Raw genomic sequence first — 13642 nt, forward strand, 5'->3', positions numbered from 1 at the left:
AAGAAAAAGTTTCCAATTTAAATAGCTAGAGAATAAAAACAATTTGCCATTAATGGGAAAAAACCTACAGCACCTGGTGTTCCCATATGGTCTCCCACCCAAGTACTAACCAGGCCCAACACTGCTTAGCTTCCAAGATCAGACGAGATTGGGCGTATCCAAAGTTGTATGGCTGTAGGTGAGATACAGGCACTATTTTGCCCTCTTCTACTTCTATAACCAGGTAAGCTAATAAAAATGTTTCCTAACTGTTTTGGCTTACTGAAAAAAATCATGTGTTGGTAATGTAAAAAGACCTACAGGACATGATATAAGCAGGTGGTCTCAAATTAATCTACTAAAGAGGCTCAACACTGTTTAGCTGCCAAAAGCAGTTGGAATTGGGCCTAAACAGTGTGGTAAGTTTTTAGGTGATGGCTATTGTGTCTGTTTGACCTCTTCCAAATGTCTGTACTGGCAATAAAAAAAAGTTTCCAATTTAAATAGCTAGAGAATCAAAACAATTTGCCAGTAATGGGAAAAAACCTACAGCACCTGGTGTTCCCATGTGGTCTCCCACCTAAGTACTAACCAGGCCCAACACTGCTTAGCTTCCAAGATCAGACGAGATTGGGTGTATCCAATGTGGTATGGCTGTAGGTGAGATATAGGCACTTTTTTGCCCTCTTCTACTTCTATAACCAGGTAAGTTAATAAAAAAGTTTCCTAACTGTATTGGCTTACTGAAAAAAATCATGTGTTGGTAATGTAAAAAGACCTACATGACATGATATAAGCAGGTGGTCTCAAATTAATCTACTAAAGAGGCTCAACACTGTTTAGCTGCCAAAAGCAGTTGGAATTGGGCCGAAACAGTGTGGTAAGTCTTTAGGTGATGACTATTGTGTCTGTTTGACCTCTCCCAAATGTCTGTATCGGCAATAAAAAGAAAAAGTGGTACTCTTTACCTAGAAGGGCGCCCGTCGTGGTGATCGCGGGTACATTTATGTCTGGCCGCGACGCGACCGACGCGATGCCCGCGATTTCCCATTGAAACCCATGTTAAACATGGAAATCGCGTCGGTCGCGTCGCGGCCGGCCATAAATGTACCCGCGATGCCCGCGACGCGATGCACCCAATTTCCCATAGGAATCAATGTTAAATGGCCCGACCGACGCGATTTTACTGTTAAATGCCTCAATGGACCCGATATGGCCATAGGAAACAATGTTAAATGGGCCTTAGAGCCCAAATAGTTACCCTGAACTCTGAAATGGCCCCCCCAATTGTTTACGCCACCCCACGGTCAACGTCAACCCGAAGCGTGGCGAGCACAGTGAGCCCGCGAGGGGCGGCGGTACGCGTCCTCCGACCTTTTCATGCCCTACTATCCACGTCGGCGTGGAGTTGAGAATAGAATAGTGTGGCGAGCGCAGCGAGCCACCGAGCCCGAAGCGTGGCGAGCGCAGCGAGCCCCGCGAGGGGACGCGGATACCTTCACAGCTATACGCGTCCCCTCGTGGGCTTCACAGGTGTCCATGGCGACGCGGACACCTGTGAAGCCCGTGAAGGGACGGGTTTACCTGTGAAGGTATCCGCGTCCCCTCGTGGGGCTCGCTGCGCTCGCCACGCTTCGGGCTCGGTGGCTCGCTGCGCTCGCCACACTATTCTGTTCTCAACTGCACGCCGACGTGGATAGTGGGGGTATGAAAAGGTCGGAGGACGCGTACCGACGCCCCTCGCGGACTCGCTGCGCTCACCACGCTTCGGGTTGACGTTGATCGTGGGGTGGCGTAAACAATTGGGGGGCCATTTCAGAGTTCAGGGTAACTATTTGGGCTCTAAGGCCCATTTAACATTGTTTCCTATGGTAAAATCGGGTCCATTCAGCCATTTAACATGAAAATCGTGTCCATCGGGCCATTTAACATTGATTCCTATGGCAAATCGTGGGCATCGCGTCGCGGCCATCGTGTGCACATTTATGGCCGGCCGCGACGCGACCGACGCGATGTCCATGTTTAACATTGTTTTCAATGGGGAAATCGTGGACATCGCGTCGGTCGCGTCGCGGCCGGGCATCTTTAGCCCGCATACGACGCGACCGACGCGATTTTTTACCTCACGATGCCCACGATCAACATCGCTGGCGCCCTTCTAGGTAAAGAGTACCGAAAAAGTTTCCAATTTAAATAGCTAGAGAATAAAAACAATTTGTCAGTAATGGGAAAAAACCTACAGCACCTGGTGTTCCCATATGGTCTCCCACCCAAGTACTAACCAGGCCCAACACTGCTTAGCTTCCAAGATCAGACGAGATTAGGCATATCCAATATGGTATGGCTGTAGGTGAGATAGAGGAACTTTTTTGCCCTCTTCTACTTCTATAACCAGGTAAGTTAATAAAAAAGTTTCCTAACTGTTTTGGCTTACTGAAAAAAATCATGTGTTGGTAATGTAAAAAGACCTACATGACATGATATAAGCAGGTGGTCTCAAATTAATCTACTAAAGAGGCTCAACACTGTTTAGCTGCCAAAAGCAGTTGGAATTGGGCCGAAACAGTGTGGTAAGTCTTTAGGTGATGACTATTGTGTCTGTTTGACCTCTCCCAAATGTCTGTATCGGCAATAAAAAGAAAAAGTTTCCAATTTAAATAGCTAGAGAATAAAAACAATTTGCCAGTAATGGGAAAAAACCTACAGCACCTGGTGTTCCCATATGGTCTCCCACCCAAGTACTAACCAGGCCCAACACTGCTTAGCTTCCAAGATCAGACGAGATTGGGCGTATCCAATGTGGTATGGCTGTAGGTGAGATACAAGCACTATTTTGCCCTCTTCTACTTCTATAACCAGGTAAGCTAATAAAAATGTTTCCTAACTGTTTTGGCTTACTGAAAAAAATCATGTGTTGGTAATGTAAAAAGACCTACAGGACATGATATAAGCAGGTGGTCTCAAATTAATCTACTAAAGAGGCTCAACACTGTTTAGCTGCCAAAAGCAGTTGGAATTGGGCCTAAACAGTGTGGTAAGTTTTTAGGTGATGGCTATTGTGTCTGTTTGACCTCTTCCAAATGTCTGTACTGGCAATAAAAAAAAGTTTCCAATTTAAATAGCTAGAGAATAAAAAAAATTTGCCAGTAATGGAAAATATCCTACAGCACCGGGTGTTCCCATGTGGTCTCCCACCCAAGTACTAACCAGGCCCAACACTGCTTAGCTTCCAAGATCAGACGAGATTGGGCGTATCCAATGTGGTATGGCTGTAGGTGAAATACAAGCACTTTTTTGCCCTCTTCTACTTCTATAACCAGGTAAGCTAATAAAAAAGTTTCCTAACAGTTTTGGCTTACTGAAAAAAATCATGTGTTGGTAATGTAAAAAGACCTACAGGACATGATATAAGCAGGTGGTCTCAAATTAATCTACTAAAGAGGCTCAACACTGTTTAGCTGACAAAAGCAGTTGGAATTGGGCCTAAACAGTGTGGTAAGTTTTTAGGTGATGGCTATTGTGTCTGTTTGACCTCTTCCAAATGTCTGTATCGGCAATAAAATGAAAAAGTTTCCAATTTAAATAGCTAGAGAATCAAAACAATTTGCCAGTAATGGGAAAAAACCTACAGCACCTGGTGTTCCCATGTGGTCTCCCACCTAAGTACTAACCAGGCCCAACACTGCTTAGCTTCCAAGATCAGACGAGATTGGGCGTATCCAATGTGGTATGGCTGTAGGTGAGATACAGGCACTTTTTTGCCCTCTTCTACTTCTATAACCAGGTAAGTTAATATAGTTTCCTAACTGTATTGGCTTACTGAAAAAAATCATGTGTTGGTAATGTAAAAAGACCTACATGACATGATATAAGCAGGTGGTCTCAAATTAATCTACTAAAGAGGCTCAACACTGTTTAGCTGCCAAAAGCAGTTGGAATTGGGCCGAAACAGTGTGGTAAGTCTTTAGGTGATGACTATTGTGTATGTTTGACCTCTCCCAAATGTCTGTATCTACAATAAAAAGAAAAAGTTTCCAATTTAAATAGCTAGAGAATAAAAACAATTTGCCAGTAATGGGAAAAAACCTACAGCACCTGGTGTTCCCATATGGTCTCCCACCCAAGTACTAACCAGGCCCAACACTGCTTAGCTTCCAAGATCAGACAAGATTGGGCGTATCCAATGTGGTATGGCTGTAGGTGAGATACTGGCACTATTTTGCCCTCTTCTACTTCTATAACCAGGTAAGCTAATAAAAATGTTTCCTAACTGTTTTGGCTTACTGAAAAAAATCATGTGTTGGTAATGTAAAAAGACCTACAGGACATGATATAAGCAGGTGGTCTCAAATTAATCTACTAAAGAGGCTCAACACTGTTTAGCTCCCAAAAGCAGTTGGAATTGGGCCTAAACAGTGTGTTAAGTTTTTAGGTGATGGCTATTGTGTCTGTTTGACCTCTTCCAAATGTCTGTATCGGCAATAAAAAGAAAAAGTTTCCAATTTAAATAGCTAGAGAATCAAAACAATTTGCCAGTAATGGGAAAAAACCTACAGCACCTGGTGTTCCCATGTGGTCTCCCACCTAAGTACTAACCAGGCCCAACACTGCTTAGCTTCCAAGATCAGACGAGATTGGGCGTATCCAATGTGGTATGGCTGTAGGTGAGATACAGGCACTTTTTTGCCCTCTTCTACTTCTATAACCAGGTAAGTTAATAAAAAAGTTTCCTAACTGTATTGGCTTACTGAAAAAAATCATGTGTTGGTAATGTAAATAGACCTACATGACATGATATAAGCAGGTGGTCTCAAATTAATCTACTAAAGAGGCTCAACACTGTTTAGCTGCCAAAAGCAGTTGGAATTGGGCTGAAACAGTGTGGTAAGTCTTTAGGTGATGTCTATTGTGTCTGTTTGACCTCTCCCAAATGTCTGTATCGGCAATAAAAAGAAAAAGTTTCCAATTTAAATAGCTAGAGAATAAAAACAATTTGCCAGTAATGGGAAAAAACCTACAGCACCTGGTGTTCCCATATGGTCTCCCACCCAAGTACTAACCAGGCCCAACACTGCTTAGCTTCCAAGATCAGACGAGTTTGGGCGTATCCAATGTGGTATGGCTGTAGGTGAGATACAGGCACTATTTTGCCCTCTTCTACTTCTATAACCAGGTAAGCTAATAAAAATGTGTCCTAACTGTTTTGGCTTACTGAAAAAAATCATGTGTTGGTAATGTAAAAAGACCTACAGGACATGATATAAGCAGGTGGTCTCAAATTAATCTACTAAAGAGGCTCAACACTGTTTAGCTGCCAAAAGCAGTTGGAATTGGGCCGAAACAGTGTGGTAAGTTTTTAGGTGATGGCTATTGTGTCTGTTTGACCTCTTCCAAATGTCTGTATCGGCAATAAAAAGAAAAAGTTTCCAATTTAAATAGCTAGAGAATCAAAACAATTTGCCAGTAATGGGAAAAAAACCTACAGCACCTGGTGTTCCCATGTGGTCTCCCACCTAAGTACTAACCAGGCCCAACACTGCTTAGCTTCCAAGATCAGACGAGATTGGGCGTATCCAATGTGGTATGGCTGTAGGTGAGATACAGGCACTTTTTTGCCCTCTTCTACTTCTATAACCAGGTAAGTTAATAAAAAAGATTCCTAACTGTTTTGGCTTACTGAAAAAAATCATGTGTTGGTAATGTAAAAAGACCTACATGACATGATATAAGCAGGTGGTCTCAAATTAATCTACTAAAGAGGCTCAACACTGTTTAGCTGCCAAAAGCAGTTGGAATTGGGCCGAAACAGTGTGGTAAGTCTTTAGGTGATGACTATTGTGTCTGTTTGACCTCTCCCAAATGTCTGTATCGGCAATAAAAAGAAAAAGTTTCCAATTTAAATAGCTAGAGAATAAAAACAATTTGCCAGTAATGGAAAAAATCCTACAGCACCGGGTGTTTCCATGTGGTCTCCCACCCAAGTACTAACCAGGCCCAACACTGTTTAGCTTCCAAGATCAGACGAGATTGGGCATATCCAATGTGGTATGGCTGTAGGTGAAATAAAAGCACTTTTTTGTCCTCTTCTACTTCTATAACCAGGTAAGCTAATAAAAAAGTTTCCTAACAGTTTTGGCTTACTGAAAAAAATCATGTGTTGGTAATGTAAAAAGACCTACAGGACATGATATAAGCAGGTGGTCTCAAATTAATCTACTAAAGAGGCTCAACACTGTTTAGCTGCCAAAAGCAGTTGGAATTGGGCCGAAACAGTGTGGTAAGTTTTTAGGTGATGGCTATTGTGTCTGTTTGACCTCTTCCAAATGTCTGTATCGGCAATAAAAAGAAAAAGTTTCCAATTTAAATAGCTAGAGAATCAAAACAATTTGCCAGTAATGGGAAAAAACCTACAGCACCTGGTGTTCCCATGTGGTCTCCCACCTAAGTACTAACCAGGCCCAACACTGCTTAGCTTCCAAGATCAGACGAGATTGGGCGTATCCAATGTGGTATGGCTGTAGGTGAGATACAGGCACTTTTTTGCCCTCTTCTACTTCTATAACCAGGTAAGTTAATAAAAAAGTTTCCTAACTGTTTTGGCTTACTGAAAAAAATCATGTGTTGGTAATGTAAAAAGACCTACATGACATGATATAAGCAGGTGGTCTCAAATTAATCTACTAAAGAGGCTCAACACTGTTTAGCTGCCAAAAGCAGTTGGAATTGGGCCGAAACAGTGTGGTAAGTCTTTAGGTGATGACTATTGTGTCTGTTTGACCTCTCCCAAATGTCTGTATCGGCAATAAAAAGAAAAAGTTTCCAATTTTAATAGCTAGAGAATAAAAACAATTTGCCAGTAATGGGAAAAAACCTACAGCACCTGGTGTTCTCATATGGTCTCCCACCCAAGTACTAACCAGGCCCAACACTGCTTAGCTTCCAAAATCAGACGAGATTGGGCGTATCCAATGTGGTATGGCTGTAGGTGAGATACAGGCACTATTTTGCCCTCTTCTACTTCTATAACCAGGTAAGCTAATAAAAATGTTTCCTAACTGTTTTGGCTTACTGAAAAAAATCATGTGTTGGTAATGTAAAAAGACCTACAGGACATGATATAAGCAGGTGGTCTCAAATTAATCTACTAAAGAGGCTCAACACTGTTTAGCTGCCAAAAGCAGTTGGAATTGGGCCGAAACAGTGTGGTAAGTTTTTAGGTGATGGCTATTGTGTCTGTTTGACCTCTTCCAAATGTTTGTACTGGCAATAAAAAAAGTTTCCAATTTAAATAGCTAGAGAATAAAAACAATTTGCCAGTAATGGAAAAAATCCTACAGCACTGGGTGTTTCCATGTGGTCTCCCACCCAAGTACTAACCAGGCCCAACACTGTTTAGCTTCCAAGATCAGACGAGATTGGGCGTATCCAATGTGGTATGGCTGTAGGTGAAATACAAGCACTTTTTTGTCCTCTTCTACTTCTATAACCAGGTAAGCTAATAAAAAAGTTTCCTAACAGTTTTGGCTTACTGAAAAAAATCATGTGTTGGTAATGTAAAAAGACCTACAGGACATGATATAAGCAGGTGGTCTCAAATTAATCTACTAAAGAGGCTCAACACTGTTTAGCTGCCAAAAGCAGTTGGAATTGGGCCGAAACAGTGTGGTAAGTTTTTAGGTGATGGCTATTGTGTCTGTTTGACCTCTTCCAAATGTCTGTATCGGCAATAAAATGAAAAAGTTTCCAATTTAAATAGCTAAAGAATCAACACAATTTGCCAGAAATGGGAAAAAACCTACAGCACCTGGTGTTCCCATGTGGTCTCCCACCTAAGTACTAACCAGGCCCAACACTGCTTAGCTTCCAAGATCAGACGAGATTGGGCGTATCCAATCTGGTATGGCTGTAGGTGAGATACAGGCACTTTTTTGCCCTCTTCTACTTCTATAACCAGGTAAGTTAATAAAGAAGTTTCCTAACTGTATTGGCTTACTGAAAAAAATCATGTGTTGGTAATGTAAAAAGACCTACATGACATGATATAAGCAGGTGGTCTCAAATTAATCTACTAAAGAGGCTCAACACTGTTTAGCTGCCAAAAGCAGTTGGAATTGGGCCGAAACAGTGTGGTAAGTCTTTAGGTGATGACTATTGTGTATGTTTGACCTCTCCCAAATGTCTGTATCTACAATAAAAAGAAAAAGTTTCCAATTTAAATAGCTAGAGAATAAAAACAATTTGCCAGTAATGGTAAAAAACCTACAGCACCTGGTGTTCCCATATGGTCTCCCACCCAAGTACTAACCAGGCCCAACACTGCTTAGCTTCCAAGATCAGACAAGATTGGGCGTATCCAATGTGGTATGGCTGTAGGTGAGATACTGGCACTATTTTGCCCTCTTCTACTTCTATAACCAGGTAAGCTAATAAAAATGTTTCCTAACTGTTTTGGCTTACTGAAAAAAATCATGTGTTGGTAATGTAAAAAGACCTACAGGACATGATATAAGCAGGTGGTCTCAAATTAATCTACTAAAGAGGCTCAACACTGTTTAGCTCCCAAAAGCAGTTGGAATTGGGCCTAAACAGTGTGGTAAGTTTTTAGGTGATGGCTATTGTGTCTGTTTGAACTCTTCCAAATGTCTGTATCGGCAATAAAAAGAAAAAGTTTCCAATTTAAATAGCTAGAGAATCAAAACAATTTGCCAGTAATGGGAAAAAACCTACAGCACCTGGTGTTCCCATGTGGTCTCCCACCTAAGTACTAACCAGGCCTAACACTGCTTAGCTTCCAAGATCAGACGAGATTGGGCGTATCCAATGTGGTATGGCTGTAGGTGAGATGCAGGCACTTTTTTGCCCTCTTCTACTTCTATAACCAGGTAAGTTAATAAAAAAGTTTCCTAACTGTATTGGCTTACTGAAAAAAATCATGTGTTGGTAATGTAAAAAGACCTACATGACATGATATAAGCAGGTGGTCTTAAATTAATCTACTAAAGAGGCTCAACACTGTTTAGCTGCCAAAAGCAGTTGGAATTGGGCTGAAACAGTGTGGTAAGTCTTTAGGTGATGTCTATTGTGTCTGTTTGACCTCTCCCAAATGTCTGTATCGGCAATAAAAAGAAAAAGTTTCCAATTTAAATAGCTAGAGAATAAAAACAATTTGCCAGTAATGGGAAAAAACCTACAGCACCTGGTGTTCCCATATGGTCTCCCACCCAAGTACTAACCAGGCCCAACACTGCTTAGCTTCCAAGATCAGACGAGATTGGGCGTATCCAATGTGGTATGGCTGTAGGTGAGATACAGGCACTATTTTGCCCTCTTCTACTTCTATAACCAGGTAAGCTAATAAAAATGTTTCCTAACTGTTTTGGCTTACTGAAAAAAATCATGTGTTGGTAATGTAAAAAGACCTACAGGACATGATATAAGCAGGTGGTCTCAAATTAATCTACTAAAGAGGCTCAACACTGTTTAGCTGCCAAAAGCAGTTGGAATTGGGCCGAAACAGTGTGGTAAGTTTTTAGGTGATGGCTATTGTGTCTGTTTGACCTCTTCCAAATGTCTGTATCGGCAATAAAAAGAAAAAGTTTCCAATTTAAATAGCTAGAGAATCAAAACAATTTGCCAGTAATGGGAAAAAAACCTACAGCACCTGGTGTTCCCATGTGGTCTCCCACCTAAGTACTAACTAGGCCCAACACTGCTTAGCTTCCAAGATCAGACGAGATTGGGCGTATCCAATGTGGTATGGCTGTAGGTGAGATACAGGCACTTTTTTGCCCTCTTCTACTTCTATAACCAGGTAAGTTAATAAAAAAGATTCCTAACTGTTTTGGCTTACTGAAAAAAATCATGTGTTGGTAATGTAAAAAGACCTACATGACATGATATAAGCAGGTGGTCTCAAATTAATCTACTAAAGAGGCTCAACACTGTTTAGCTGCCAAAAGCAGTTGGAATTGGGCCGAAACAGTGTGGTAAGTCTTTAGGTGATGACTATTGTGTCTGTTTGACCTCTCCCAAATGTCTGTATCGGCAATAAAAAGAAAAAGTTTCCAAATTAAATAGCTAGAGAATAAAAACAATTTGCCAGTAATGGAAAAAATCCTACAGCACCGGGTGTTTCCATGTGGTCTCCCACCCAAGTACTAACCAGGCCCAACACTGTTTAGCTTCCAAGATCAGACGAGATTGGGCATATCCAATGTGGTATGGCTGTAGGTGAAATAAAAGCACTTTTTTGTCCTCTTCTACTTCTATAACCAGGTAAGCTAATAAAAAAGTTTCCTAACAGTTTTGGCTTACTGAAAAAAATCATGTGTTGGTAATGTAAAAAGACCTACAGGACATGATATAAGCAGGTGGTCTCAAATTAATCTACTAAAGAGGCTCAACACTGTTTAGCTGCCAAAAGCAGTTGGAATTGGGCCGAAACAGTGTGGTAAGTTTTTAGGTGATGGCTATTGTGTCTGTTTGACCTCTTCCAAATGTCTGTATCGGCAATAAAAAGAAAAAGTTTCCAATTTAAATAGCTAGAGAATCAAAACAATTTGCCAGTAATGGGAAAAAACCTACAGCACCTGGTATTCCCATGTGGTCTCCCACCTAAGTACTAACCAGGCCCAACACTGCTTAGCTTCCAAGATCAGAGGAGATTGTGCATATCCAATGTGGTATTGCTGTAGGTGAGATACAGGCACTTTTTTGCCCTCTTCTACTTCTATAACCAGGTAAGTTAATAAAGAAGTTTCCTAACTGTATTGGCTTACTGAAAAAAATCATGTGTTGGTAATGTAAAAAGACCTACATGACATGATATAAGCAGGTGGTCTCAAATTAATCTACTAAAGAGGCTCAACACTGTTTAGCTGCCAAAAGCAGTTGGAATTGGGCCGAAACAGTGTGGTAAGTCTTTAGGTGATGACTATTGTGTCTGTTTGACCTCTCCCAAATGTCTGTATCGGCAATAAAAAGAAAAAGTTTCCAATTTAAATAGCTAGAGAATAAAAACAATTTGCCAGTAATGGGAAAAAACCTACAGCACCTGGTGTTCCCATATGGTCTCCCACCCAAGTACTAACCAGGCCCAACACTGCATAGCTTCCAAGATCAGACGAGATTAGGCATATCCAATGTGGTATGGCTGTAGGTGAGATACAGGCACTTTTTTGCCCTCTTCTACTTCTATAACCAGGTAAGTTAATAAAAAAGTTTCCTAACTGTTTTGGCTTACTGAAAAAAATCATGTGTTGGTAATGTAAAAAGACCTACATGACATGATATAAGCAGGTGGTCTCAAATTAATCTACTAAAGAGGCTCAACACTGTTTAGCTGCCAAAAGCAGTTGGAATTGGGCCAAAACAGTGTGGTAAGTCTTTAGGTGATGACTATTGTGTCTGTTTGACCTCTCCGAAATGTCTGTATCGGCAATAAAAAGAAAAAGTTTCCAATTTAAATAGCTAGAGAATAAAAACAATTTGCCAGTAATGGGAAAAAACCTACAGCACCTGGTGTTCCCATATGGTCTCCCACCCAAGTACTAACCAGGCCCAACACTGCTTAGCTTCCAAGATCAGACGAGATTGGGCGTATCCAATGTGGTATGGCTGTAGGTGAGATACCGGCACTATTTTGCCCTCTTCTACTTCTATAACCAGGTAAGCTAATAAAAATGTTTCCTAACTGTTTTGGCTTACTGAAAAAAATCATGTGTTGGTAATGTAAAAAGACCTACAGGACATGATATAAGCAGGTGGTCTCAAATTAATCTACTAAAGAGGCTCAACACTGTTTAGCTGCCAAAAGCAGTTGGAATTGGGCCTAAACAGTGTGGTAAGTTTTTAGGTGATGGCTATTGTGTCTGTTTGACCTCTTCCAAATGTCTGTACTGGCAATAAAAAAAGTTTCCAATTTAAATAGCTAGAGAATAAAAACAATTTGCCAGTAATGGAAAAAATCCTACAGCACCGGGTGTTCCCATGTGGTCTCCCACCCAAGTACTAACCAGGCCCAACACTGCTTAGCTTCCAAGATCAGACGAGATTGGGCGTATCCAATGTGGTATGGCTGTAGGTGAAATACAATCACTTTTTTGCCCTCTTCTACTTCTATAACCAGGTAAGCTAATAAAAAAGTTTCCTAACAGTTTTGGCTTACTGAAAAAAATCATGTGTTGGTAATGTAAAAATACCTACAGGACATGATATAAGCAGGTGGTCTCAAATTAATCTACTAAAGAGGCTCAACACTGTTTAGCTGCCAAAAGCAGTTGGAATTGGGCCGAAACAGCGTGGTAAGTTTTTAGGTGATGGCTATTGTGTCTGTTTGACCTCTTCCAAATGTCTGTATCGGCAATAAAAAGAAAAAGTTTCCAATTTAAATAGCTAGAGAATCAAAACAATTTGCCAGTAATGGGAAAAAACCTACAGCACCTGGTGTTCCCATGTGGTCTCCCACCTAAGTACTAACCAGGCCCAACACTGCTTAGCTTCCAAGATCAGACGAGATTGGGTGTATCCAATGTGGTATGGCTGTAGGTGAGATACAGGCACTTTTTTGCCCTCTTCTACTTCTATAACCAGGTAAGTTAATAAAAAAGTTTCCTAACTGTTTTGGCTTACTGAAAAAAATCATGTGTTGGTAATGTAAAAAGACCTACAGGACATGATATAAGCAGGTGGTCTCAAATTAATCTACTAAAGAGGCTCAACACTGTTTAGCTGCCAAAAGCAGTTGGAATTGGGCCGAAACAGTGTGGTAAGTCTTTAGGTGATGACTATTGTGTCTGTTTGACCTCTCCCAAATGTCTGTATCGGCAATAAAAAGAAAAAGTTTCCAATTTAAATAGCTAGAGAATAAAAACAATTTGCCAGTAATGGGAAAAAACCTACAGCACCTGGTGTTCCCATATGGTCTCCCACCCAAGTACTAACCAGGCCCAACACTGCTTAGCGTCCAAGATCAGACGAGATTGGGCGTATCCAATGTGGTATGGCTGTAGGTGAGATACAGGCACTATTTTGCCCTCTTCTACTTCTATAACCAGGTAAGCTAATAAAAATGTTTCCTAACTGTTTTGGCTTACTGAAAAAAATCATGTGTTGGTAATGTAAAAAGACCTACAGGACATGATATAAGCAGGTGGTCTCAAATTAATCTACTAAAGAGGCTCAACACTGTTTAGCTGCCAAAAGCAGTTGGAATTGGGCCTAAACAGTGTGGTAAGTTTTTAGGTGATGGCTATTGTGTCTGTTTGACCTCTTCCAAATGTCTGTACTGGCAATAAAAAAAAGTTTCCAATTTAAATAGCTAGAGAATAAAAACAATTTGCCAGTAATGGAAAAAAATCCTACAGCACCAGGTGTTCCCATGTGGTCTCCCACCCAAGTACTAACCAGGCCCAACACTGCTTAGCTTCCAAGATCAGACGAGATTGGGCGTATCCAATGTGGTATGGCTGTAGGTGAGATGCAAGCACTTTTTTGCCCTCTTCTACTTCTATAACCAGGTAAGCTAATAAAAATGTTTCCTAACTGTTTTGGCTTACTGAAAAAAATCATGTGTTGGTAATGTAAAAAGACCTACAGGACATGATATAAGCAGGTGGTCTTAAATTAATCTACTAAAGAGGCTCAACACTGTTTAGCTGCCAAA

The 13642-nt window shown here is 41.0% G+C and overlaps 26 non-coding genes and 1 pseudogene across 26 annotated transcripts; all 27 read right to left on the reverse strand.

Annotated features, from left to right (window-relative positions):
* Positions 1–61: 61 nt before the first annotated feature.
* LOC146034118 (5S ribosomal RNA) lies at positions 62–180 on the reverse strand. Its single transcript, XR_014459524.1, has one exon. It is a non-coding gene; the product is annotated as a 5S ribosomal RNA (ribosomal RNA).
* A 342-nt stretch (positions 181–522) lies between these two features.
* Positions 523–641, reverse strand: LOC146031789 (5S ribosomal RNA). The gene has a single exon (XR_014457243.1). It is a non-coding gene; the product is annotated as a 5S ribosomal RNA (ribosomal RNA).
* Positions 642–2212: 1571 nt separating this feature from the next.
* On the reverse strand, positions 2213–2331 carry LOC146033762 (5S ribosomal RNA). Its single transcript, XR_014459170.1, has one exon. It is a non-coding gene; the product is annotated as a 5S ribosomal RNA (ribosomal RNA).
* Positions 2332–2676: 345 nt separating this feature from the next.
* LOC146030678 (5S ribosomal RNA) lies at positions 2677–2795 on the reverse strand. The gene has a single exon (XR_014456169.1). It is a non-coding gene; the product is annotated as a 5S ribosomal RNA (ribosomal RNA).
* Positions 2796–3137: 342 nt separating this feature from the next.
* Positions 3138–3256, reverse strand: LOC146031809 (5S ribosomal RNA). The gene has a single exon (XR_014457262.1). It is a non-coding gene; the product is annotated as a 5S ribosomal RNA (ribosomal RNA).
* A 345-nt stretch (positions 3257–3601) lies between these two features.
* On the reverse strand, positions 3602–3720 carry LOC146030580 (5S ribosomal RNA). The gene has a single exon (XR_014456070.1). It is a non-coding gene; the product is annotated as a 5S ribosomal RNA (ribosomal RNA).
* A 342-nt stretch (positions 3721–4062) lies between these two features.
* LOC146032427 (5S ribosomal RNA) lies at positions 4063–4181 on the reverse strand. The gene has a single exon (XR_014457863.1). It is a non-coding gene; the product is annotated as a 5S ribosomal RNA (ribosomal RNA).
* Positions 4182–4526: 345 nt separating this feature from the next.
* LOC146030581 (5S ribosomal RNA) lies at positions 4527–4645 on the reverse strand. Its single transcript, XR_014456071.1, has one exon. It is a non-coding gene; the product is annotated as a 5S ribosomal RNA (ribosomal RNA).
* A 345-nt stretch (positions 4646–4990) lies between these two features.
* On the reverse strand, positions 4991–5109 carry LOC146031994 (5S ribosomal RNA). The gene has a single exon (XR_014457444.1). It is a non-coding gene; the product is annotated as a 5S ribosomal RNA (ribosomal RNA).
* Positions 5110–5455: 346 nt separating this feature from the next.
* On the reverse strand, positions 5456–5574 carry LOC146030582 (5S ribosomal RNA). Its single transcript, XR_014456072.1, has one exon. It is a non-coding gene; the product is annotated as a 5S ribosomal RNA (ribosomal RNA).
* A 345-nt stretch (positions 5575–5919) lies between these two features.
* LOC146035045 (5S ribosomal RNA) lies at positions 5920–6038 on the reverse strand. Its single transcript, XR_014460449.1, has one exon. It is a non-coding gene; the product is annotated as a 5S ribosomal RNA (ribosomal RNA).
* A 345-nt stretch (positions 6039–6383) lies between these two features.
* Positions 6384–6502, reverse strand: LOC146030583 (5S ribosomal RNA). The gene has a single exon (XR_014456073.1). It is a non-coding gene; the product is annotated as a 5S ribosomal RNA (ribosomal RNA).
* Positions 6503–6847: 345 nt separating this feature from the next.
* On the reverse strand, positions 6848–6966 carry LOC146032720 (5S ribosomal RNA). The gene has a single exon (XR_014458142.1). It is a non-coding gene; the product is annotated as a 5S ribosomal RNA (ribosomal RNA).
* A 341-nt stretch (positions 6967–7307) lies between these two features.
* On the reverse strand, positions 7308–7426 carry LOC146027781 (5S ribosomal RNA; annotated as a pseudogene).
* A 345-nt stretch (positions 7427–7771) lies between these two features.
* Positions 7772–7890, reverse strand: LOC146032969 (5S ribosomal RNA). The gene has a single exon (XR_014458379.1). It is a non-coding gene; the product is annotated as a 5S ribosomal RNA (ribosomal RNA).
* Positions 7891–8235: 345 nt separating this feature from the next.
* Positions 8236–8354, reverse strand: LOC146032430 (5S ribosomal RNA). Its single transcript, XR_014457865.1, has one exon. It is a non-coding gene; the product is annotated as a 5S ribosomal RNA (ribosomal RNA).
* A 345-nt stretch (positions 8355–8699) lies between these two features.
* Positions 8700–8818, reverse strand: LOC146032672 (5S ribosomal RNA). Its single transcript, XR_014458096.1, has one exon. It is a non-coding gene; the product is annotated as a 5S ribosomal RNA (ribosomal RNA).
* Positions 8819–9163: 345 nt separating this feature from the next.
* Positions 9164–9282, reverse strand: LOC146030679 (5S ribosomal RNA). Its single transcript, XR_014456170.1, has one exon. It is a non-coding gene; the product is annotated as a 5S ribosomal RNA (ribosomal RNA).
* Positions 9283–9628: 346 nt separating this feature from the next.
* LOC146032339 (5S ribosomal RNA) lies at positions 9629–9747 on the reverse strand. The gene has a single exon (XR_014457780.1). It is a non-coding gene; the product is annotated as a 5S ribosomal RNA (ribosomal RNA).
* Positions 9748–10092: 345 nt separating this feature from the next.
* Positions 10093–10211, reverse strand: LOC146035046 (5S ribosomal RNA). Its single transcript, XR_014460450.1, has one exon. It is a non-coding gene; the product is annotated as a 5S ribosomal RNA (ribosomal RNA).
* Positions 10212–10556: 345 nt separating this feature from the next.
* LOC146035000 (5S ribosomal RNA) lies at positions 10557–10675 on the reverse strand. Its single transcript, XR_014460403.1, has one exon. It is a non-coding gene; the product is annotated as a 5S ribosomal RNA (ribosomal RNA).
* Positions 10676–11020: 345 nt separating this feature from the next.
* On the reverse strand, positions 11021–11139 carry LOC146034801 (5S ribosomal RNA). The gene has a single exon (XR_014460204.1). It is a non-coding gene; the product is annotated as a 5S ribosomal RNA (ribosomal RNA).
* Positions 11140–11484: 345 nt separating this feature from the next.
* LOC146030680 (5S ribosomal RNA) lies at positions 11485–11603 on the reverse strand. The gene has a single exon (XR_014456171.1). It is a non-coding gene; the product is annotated as a 5S ribosomal RNA (ribosomal RNA).
* A 341-nt stretch (positions 11604–11944) lies between these two features.
* Positions 11945–12063, reverse strand: LOC146031810 (5S ribosomal RNA). The gene has a single exon (XR_014457263.1). It is a non-coding gene; the product is annotated as a 5S ribosomal RNA (ribosomal RNA).
* A 345-nt stretch (positions 12064–12408) lies between these two features.
* On the reverse strand, positions 12409–12527 carry LOC146031800 (5S ribosomal RNA). The gene has a single exon (XR_014457254.1). It is a non-coding gene; the product is annotated as a 5S ribosomal RNA (ribosomal RNA).
* A 345-nt stretch (positions 12528–12872) lies between these two features.
* Positions 12873–12991, reverse strand: LOC146031951 (5S ribosomal RNA). Its single transcript, XR_014457402.1, has one exon. It is a non-coding gene; the product is annotated as a 5S ribosomal RNA (ribosomal RNA).
* Positions 12992–13334: 343 nt separating this feature from the next.
* Positions 13335–13453, reverse strand: LOC146031348 (5S ribosomal RNA). Its single transcript, XR_014456815.1, has one exon. It is a non-coding gene; the product is annotated as a 5S ribosomal RNA (ribosomal RNA).
* Between the last annotated feature and the right edge of the window lie 189 nt (positions 13454–13642).

This window comes from Crinia signifera, chromosome 8 (assembly GCF_055691185.1).
Source record: "Crinia signifera chromosome 8, ASM5569118v1, whole genome shotgun sequence".
NCBI classification, from domain to species: domain Eukaryota; kingdom Metazoa; phylum Chordata; class Amphibia; order Anura; family Myobatrachidae; genus Crinia; species Crinia signifera.